We start from the raw sequence: 9,117 nt of genomic DNA on the forward strand, positions 1-9,117 counted from the left end.
ATTATGTGATTCTGATCCTGCCCTTTCTGGATCTTCTATGAAATTACTTGCATTCAGACTGAGTGTTAATGTGTTGCTGCTGCAATTGAAAAGACAGCCAATAAGTAACAATATATAATGTATCTTTTCTGTGGTTTTTAACATGTTCATTATAAAGTATAACTGATACTGAAAAGTTAATAAAACAAATGTATACCTTAAGCAATTACTGTGAAGCAAACATCCTTATATGCAACCACAACTGTTAAAAATTAGAATGTTGCCTGTCAACACATAAACTGGCAAATCTCAACTCATCTTCCCTAGTCACAATCTCTAATTCTAAAACAACTCTGTCTCCTCAAAATCATTCTTGGAATGGGAGTTTGGTGGAGTAGTAGAGTGCCTGCCTAGCATGCATGAAAACGAAAGGTTTCTCACATCTAGGACTCTCCTAGCAGAGGATTAAAGTAGCACAAAACCTAGATACATATGGTCATATAGGATGAGACTAAATTAAAGGATTTCTAGGATAAGGAAATAAGAGCTTTATCTTGTGTGATTGTTGTTCTTAATGCACTATGTTATTTCTCTTTTGTTGCCCTTTGGCTAATCTCATATTTTTTGTTATTTTATCTGACTTCGTTATAGCCTATATATGTTTATTTGATTATTTGAAATAGGAAAGGGGAGGGGGGAAAACAAGATGGTTGGGGGGGGAGGGGAGGAAAATGGGAACAAAAACATGAGAAAGAAAGGGCATCAATACATGAGAAGTAATGCACCTATGATCTGGCAAATGTAACTGTAACCCCTCTATACATTACCCTGATAGTAAAAAATAAAATTGAAAAAAAATACTGATAGTACAAAATTTTTATGAAGATAAAAAAATACTTCTCATGTTTTACAAATTAGAATATGAAACAACAGGTACAACGGAAAGCAATTCTGGCAATATATAAATCAAAATTAAATCACAGTTCTAAAATAATGTGTATATATATATACATGTTTCCCACAGTATTGGAGCTCAAAACATGTAAAATAAATATGATCAGTGCTTAGTAAGTGAATACTCCTACCAATGGATTGATATGTAATAATTTATATGTAATAAATGTGCAAAAAATCTCAAAAAAAGAAAGAAAACCATAGGTACCATTCCTAGGTACCACATGCATGAAAAACCAGGAAGTGGTGCTGTGGTAGAGTACTGGCCTTAAGTTCAAGCCCCAGGACTGGCAAAAAAATAAAAAGAAAGCATTCTCATCCTGACCTTTAGTGTAATCCATTTTCTTTGTAAGTTTATCACCCGAATATTGTTTGTAAACCATAGGCTTCTCTCAGATCACAGTTTTTGGCAGTCTTGGGGCTTGAACTCAGGGCATGAGCACTGTCCTTGGGTTTTCTCAAGACTAGAGCTCTATCACTTGAGCCACAGCACCACTTCTGGCTTTTTTTTAACGTATGTGGTACCGAGGAATCAAATCCCAGTCGTGGTGCATGCTAGGCAAGCACTCTACCTCTAGGCCAAACTCCTGGCCCTCAGATCACTTTTATGTCACTTTTTTCCCTCAAGGCTAGAGCTCTACCACTTGAGCCTTAGCACCACTTCTGGCTTTTTTGTATGTATGTGATACAGAGGAATCGAACCTGGATCTTCGTGCATGCTAGGCAAGCACTTTACCACTAGGCCAAACTCCCGGCCCTTTTATGTCTCTTTTAATCTACAGTTCCTCCATTTTTTCCCCTTCCAGTTAATTTATTGGAATCAACTCATTTTTATTTTGTTTTGTTTTGTTTGTTTTGATCCGGTCTCTGTCACTCATCCTCTTTGTGATCATGTATAGTGCTCTATCACTTGAACCACAATGCCAATCCAGGCATTTTTTGAGTAGTTTATTGAAAGTAAGTGTCTCAAGGGCTAAGATTTGAGCCACAGTCCTCAGATTTCAGCCTCCTGAATAGCCAAGATTACAGATGTGAGCCACCAGCACAAGGCATGAACTCTCCTTTGATTTCTAAATTTTTTCATGATTGTAGATTTTGCCTTATCCTACATTTTTCTATAAATAGGTAGTTGGTGCTATGGCCTTGAATAGATTTTAATTGGCTTCACTTTGTTCTCCTTGGTGGTGATTTATTCCTCTATCTGTATATATTGTAAAACTGTTTCATTGCCTCTCTTTGCTATGGTAACTTATTTCGGTCATATGTGCCATATGGGGATTGAGGTTGCAGATATTTTTGAAATGGGATATTTCTAAAATGGGAAGAGGCTTACATTCCTTGACTTCTTGCATATTGTGAAACTATTTGTTGGTCTTATGTATTTATTTGTTTATTTGTTTATTTATTTATTTATCGCCATTCCTGAGGCTTGAACTCAGGGCCTGGGCACTGTCCTTGAGCTTTCTCAAGACAATGGCTCTAACATTTGAGCCATAGCACCATTTCCAGCTTTTTTCTATGTATGTGGTACCAAGGAATCGAACCTGGGTCTTCAGTCCTGCTGCACAAGCACTCTATCACTAGGACAAACTCCTTTTCATGGTCTTTTTTTAAAAAAAACAAAAAACTTTTTATTAACACTGAGTTTTTACATCATATTTCCAATGTCATGTTCTACAAAGAAGTCAAGAAAAAAATCTCTAAATGTACATAAATATTAGAAAATAATTAAAATTAAGCTGTCTTTGTATGTCATAGATACATATCTATCTATATATCAATATATGTTTATAGAATATTTATCCTATCATAGACTTATATGTCTATGTAGATATATTTATATCTCCAAATTCATGTAAATGAACTGTAGTACCTGAGTATTGAGTCATCACTCTTATACTATTTGAATCTAATATCCACATATCAAGGAGACCATGCATCTTTTGTTCCTTTGGTCTTGACTTATCTCACTCAACATGATTTGCTCTAGTTCTGTCCACTTCCCAAAGAAAGCCATTATTTTATCTTGTCTGTTGGCTATGTAGAATTCCATTGTATATATGTATCAGATTTTTTGTGTCCATTCCTCTGTAGTGGGACATCTGGGTTGTTTCCATTCCTTGGTGACTGTGAATAGTGCAGCAATGAACATGACTGTGCAGGTGTCTTTATCATATCCTGGGTTATGGGGCTCAGGGTAGATGCCTAAGTGTGTTATGGCTAGTTCGTAGGGAAGGTTTATGTTTCATTTTTTGAGGAACCTCCAAACTTCTTTCCAGAGTGGTTGTATTAGTTTACATTCTCACCGGCAGTGCAGTAGGATTCCTCTTTCTCCACATCCCTACCAGCATTTGTTGTCTGACTTCAGTATATGGGCCAATCTAATTAGGATAAGGAGGTGTCATGTGGTTGATTTTATTTGCATTTCCTTTATGACCATGGATGATGATCATTTTCTCATATGTTTCTTTGTAGTTTTTACCTCTTCATCTGATAAGTCCCTGTTTAGTTCCCTTGCCCATTTTGTGACTGATTTGTTGGATTTGGGGGTACGCAGGCGTTGGTCTCTATATTTGACTCATTGGCTCATATTTCTATTTCTTTAACTTTATGAAATAGCTATTTCTCTTCTAAAATAAAGTTTGGGTGTGAAAATCTGATAGTAACTAATTTCCCATTTTTTATAAATTATCTTGATCCTTTTAACAATAAACTGCCCCCTCCCCCTTTTCAAGTTCAGCAATTTACTCGAATGTATCCATTGGTGAGTTAGCTGGATTAATTTCCACAAAAACAGGATTATTTTTTTGGTTTTGGTTTTCTTTTATTGGGGGGAAGATCAATCGTGGGGCTTGAACTCTAGGCCTGGGCACTGCCCATTAGCTTACAGCTAATGTTGTACAACTTAAGCCACAGCGCCACTTCCAGGTTTCTGGTGATGAATTGGAGATAAGAGTCTCAGGGTCTTTGTTGTCTGGACTGGCTTTGAATCTTGTTCCCCACATCGCAGCCTCCTGAGTAACTAGAATTGCAGGCATCAGCCACTGGCACCTGGTTCATGTTTCTGTTTTAACAGGCACTTTTAAAATCTATTTTCAGATATGTTTTCTTAAACAATATTTAGTGGAATTTTGTCTCTTATTTATCATTCCTTTCTTTGGAGATTGAGAGCTTATAAGAAAAAAAAAACAAAGATTTAGAGCAGCTGGTGGGGGTATCATCATAGGGATGAATAAAAAATTGTCAAGCAGTATTTAAGGCCCAGTTGAGATCAAATGGCATAAATTTGTAGTGGAGCCAATTGGCATTATTTTCCAACTTCCTGTAACAGAACTGAGCACAAGCAAACAGCACAGATGTTTGAGTTTATACAATCCTGCACATTGGCAAGGTAGAAGCAGAATAAGGTCAAGAGATGACAGATTCTAGGAGCTATTTGAATTGTAGATAAAATAGTGGTCAAGATAATATTCATTCAAATAAGACAATATACATTGCCAAATTAGAAATATCTCAAATATAATTTTCTTTTTACTTTCTTGAACAAGACTTGAAATAGAGGACTAAAGATGATGTAATTCTTCTGCTTTTGTGTGAATACTAACAATATTGTCAAAGGACTTGTTGTCCTAGTTTATTTAAACAGAAATACCTATGTGTGTTTGTCCAGATCATAGAAAGTGTACATGGATTTTTGTTGTGCAATAATAATGATAACAGCAGCAAAAAGAAAAAAAAACAAGAGGAAAAGACCTTGAATTTCGAGCAGTTTTCAGTCATTTAAAGAAATACTGGTCTAAGTGCCAGTGATTGTGTATAGAGATCCCCTCCTTGAATACTTGTTTGTTAAACTTGTCATTTGAAATATGTATCCCTTCTATTAATTACAATAATAAATATATGAAAAAAAGAAATATGATGTAAAAATCAATGTTAATAAATTCTTTAATAAAAAAAGAAACACTTGCAGGTTTCTGCTTTGTATCAATATTACTTTTAATGACTTCATCTTGTGGATCAGAAACCATCACAAACTTAGAAAACAAACTGATATTTACCTAAAGACTTCCTTCCGTTCTTTTTCTCTGAAGAAAGTATAAACCAAGGTTCCAGGTCATTATAATATACAACAGCATAAAAGCATGCTACATTTTACCATTTTTTTCTTTCATCCTGCAAGGGGTGTAAATGCCTCTTTATTGGATCTCTTTTTATTCTCATTGCTGTTGTTTCCATTGCTCTTTAACTGTGAAATCCTTTATGCTTATTGATTATTTCATTTTCTTGCCAGTCCTGGGACTTGAACTCAGGGCCTGGGATCTGTCCCTGAGCTTCTTTTGCTCAAGGCTAGCACTCTATAGCACTCTACCACTTGAACCACCATGCCACTTGCAGCCTTTTCTGTTTATGTGGTACTGAGGAATCAAACTCAGGATTTCATGCATGCCAGGCAAGCATTGTACCACTAGGCCACACCCTGGCCCTGATTGATTCATTTTGTTGATCACTTCCCCCCTATCTTTTTGTTAAAGGGTGGCAATATATGCACTTAATTTCATTAACTGATTTTGTTGGCCAGAACCCAGGAACACTAGGTACACCACAAACTTCTTTCATAAATCTGAAGACATTTTGCAGGCACCTTTAAAAGATAATGGTAGCTTTTATTGCCTCTTCTTTTCTTATAACTACTAAGTCCATCTTTCTCATTTCACATTTCTTTACAGTGGTCCATTCAATATCTGTTCTATCATCTCTGTTCTACTTTTGATTGCTGTATCCAATATGATGTTTATTTGTAATACATTGGGAACAGCTAAGAAAAGTATGGGCTTTTTAACTACTTTGCCCAATTTATAACACTTATAGTAATTTATTCTAGGTGGATGTGGGGGCTCATGCCTCTAATCGTAGCTACTCGGGAGGATGAGATCTGAAGATCATGATTCAAAGTCAGCCACTAAAAACTCTGTGAGACTCTTCTCTCCAATTAACTACTAGAAGATCAGAAGTAGCACTGTGGTTCTAGGGGTAGGGCAGTAGCCTTGATCTGAAGAACTCAGGGTCAATGCCCAGGACCAGAGTTCAAGCTCCACGACCAACAAAAAAAATAACAATAATAATAATTTATTCTACTGGTTGTTAGTGTTTTTCTGTCCCAAGCTGCATTTAAAAGAATGCCATTGAGAGCGGCTGCCCTTTCCCCGCGAGCTGCTCCTGCCGCTTGGGCCGCCTGCGGGAAAACATGGCGTCTGCCCTGGAGCAGTTCCTGAACAGTGTCCAACAGCTCTCAGCTCAAGGGCAAATGACCCAGCTTTGCAAACTGATCAACAAAAGTGGGGAACTCCTTGCGAAGAATTTGTCCCATCTGGACTCTGTCCTCGGGGCTCTGGATGTACAAGAACACTCCTTGGGCATCCTTGCTGTTTTGTTAGTGAAGTTTTCTATGCCTGGTGTTCCTGACTTCAAAACACTGTTCTCCCAGGTTCAGCTTTTCATCAGTACTTGTAATGGTGAGCACATTAGATATGCAACAGACACTTTTGCTGGGCTTTGCCATCAGCTAACAAATGCATTTGTGGAGAGAAAGCAGAGAATTGGCATCCTTAAGCAAATCAGATGAATACAAATCAGCTGACCTCAATACATGCTGATCTCTGCCAGTTTTGTTTGCTGGCAAAATGTTTTAAACCTGCCCTTCCATATCTTGATGTGGATATGATGGATATTTGTAAAGAGAATGGAGTGTATGATGCAAAACACTTTTTATGTTACTATTATTATGGAGGGATGATCTAAACTGGGCTGAAGAACTTTGAAAGAGCATTCTACTTTTATGAACAGGATATAACTACTACTGCCATGGCCGTCAGTCATATCATGTTGGAATCATACAAAAAGTATATTCTAGTGTCTTTGATATTACTTGGCAAAGTACAACAGCTACCAAAATATACATCTCAAATTGTGTGTAGATTTATTAAGCCCCACGGTAATGGATACCATGAATCAGCACAAGTTTATTCAACCAGTAACCCCTCAGAACTGCAAAACCTGGTGAACAAGCACAGTGATACTTTCACCCGCGATAACAACATGGGACTGGTGAAGCAGTGCCTGTCATCTCTCTATAAGAAGAATATTCAGAGGCGAACAAAGACCTTCTTAACACTATCGTTACAAGATATGGCAAGTCATGTGCAGTTATCTGGACCTCAAGAGGCAGAAAAATATGTTCTACATATGATAGAAGATGGTGAAATTTTTGCAAGTATTAATCAGAAGGACGGTATGGTCAGTTTTCATGATAATCCTGAAAAATATAATAACCCAGCCATGCTTCATAACATCGATCAGGAGATGCTAAAGTGCATAGAGCTGGATGAGCGGCTGAAGGACATGGACCAGGAGATCACAGTGAACCCCCAGTTTGTGCAAAAGAGTATGGGCTCACAAGAAGATGATTCAGGAAACAAGCCCTCCAGCTACTCCTGAAACAAATGCCCATCCTGAGCTGCACAGGCGAGCGCCACCTTGGTGGCCGATAGCGTGAGGAGGGCAGCAGGGAGCACCAGGCCTGTTCCACCTGGACATTCAGTTTTGTTTTGACATCTTCATTCCTATGTGCTTTCTGAAAACCATTCTCTCTGCAAAGAAAGGAAAAAAATTCAAACTAGAGTCTTTTGTGGATTTGTTTATACTCAGAATATTATTATTATTGCATTAAACTTAACATTTTGTTTAAAAAAGAATATCATTATCTTTTTATTAAAGAATTTATTAACATTGATTTTTATATCATATTTCAAATGACATGTTTAACAAACAAGTATTCAAGAAGGGAATCTCTATATACAATCACTGGCACTTAGATTTTAGAACATGATTAAAATTAGGCTGAGGGTTTGTATGTCATAGATAAATATTAATCTGTGTAATAAAATGCTATCTTTTATGTTCTTTTTTAGGACAGTCTTGCTTTGTAACCCAAGCTGACCTCAAGCTTACAATCTTCCTGCCTCGGTCTCACAAGTGCTGGGATAGAGGCATGTGCTGATACTACTAGCCAAGATGCCTACTGTATTTTTAAAAAAAAATTTATTATCAGAGTGTTGTATAGGAGTGTTACAGTTTCATTCGTATAGTACTGAGTGTATTACTTCTTGAACATTGTTACCCTTTCCCATCTTTTTTTTCTTACCTTCCCTCCCCCCACTCCTTCCAAAGTTGTAAAGTTAATTTCTGCTTACTATCTTTGTAGAACCAAAGCAATGCTACATATGATCAATGTTTCTAATAACAGTGATGAAAGTACCTATACTGAGATTCTTCATTGTAATATATTGAATATTATTTTCCTTAAATTCATGCCACCTGGAACCATAGGATCATGACCTTCCTTGAAATAGTGTCTTCAACAGCATAACTAGTTTCAAATTTTAAGATTATACAGGAATAAGGTAGGTTCCAAATTTTAAAAAACAAGAGTGTTTCTATAAGGGACAAAGAACACACTCAGAGATACACAAAAGATAAGGTCATGCAAAGAAGGAAGACTGAAGTTATACTGCCATAAGTAAAAGAATGCCAGCAGTCACAAGAAGTTGGAATAGCCACCATGTGATACAGCTGTAACCATGTAATACAGCACCCATAGGAAACTATAACATGATGCTTCACTAAAGATACTATAGCATGTCAATGCCAAAACTATTGCCACCAATAGTGCTAATTCTTTGGATCTGAATGTTTTGAGCAGATTTATTCTTTTTCCTGATGCCTCCCTTGCTAAAGCATTCAGACTCAAGTTTGCTGGACATGGACTAAGTACAATCTGATACATTCCCACCACATCATACTTGGGGTAGACTTCTTTCTTTCCTCAAACACTGGTCTGTTTCTGGAGTTGAATATTGTTGGGAGCCAGAGTGGAATCAAATTGTACCTTGATTTGCATCAGACAATGGCTTTATTGTCTTATTGTTTTATGGCCTTATTCTGTTTAAATGACCTGAGATTTACCATATGAATGTAACAGCTGGAAGTTCCCTGGTTTCAAGACGGGATATAAGCCTGGAGTTGACAATAAATGAGGCGGCAGTTTTTACCTGGGCTGCAGACGTCCTGGACCAATGTGTTTCTCTCTCTTCTATTTTTTCCAGTCCATGCCCCCTATTTCAGGAA

At 37.1% G+C, this 9,117-nt stretch overlaps 1 pseudogene; it reads left to right on the plus strand.

Moving 5' to 3' along the window:
• Positions 1-6,161: 6,161 nt before the first annotated feature.
• On the plus strand, positions 6,162-7,453 carry LOC150041185 (COP9 signalosome complex subunit 3 pseudogene; annotated as a pseudogene).
• Positions 7,454-9,117: the final 1,664 nt, after the last annotated feature.

This window comes from Megascapheus bottae, chromosome X (assembly GCF_031878675.1).
Source record: "Megascapheus bottae isolate mThoBot1 chromosome X, mThoBot2.hap1, whole genome shotgun sequence".
Lineage (NCBI taxonomy): Eukaryota > Metazoa > Chordata > Mammalia > Rodentia > Geomyidae > Megascapheus > Megascapheus bottae.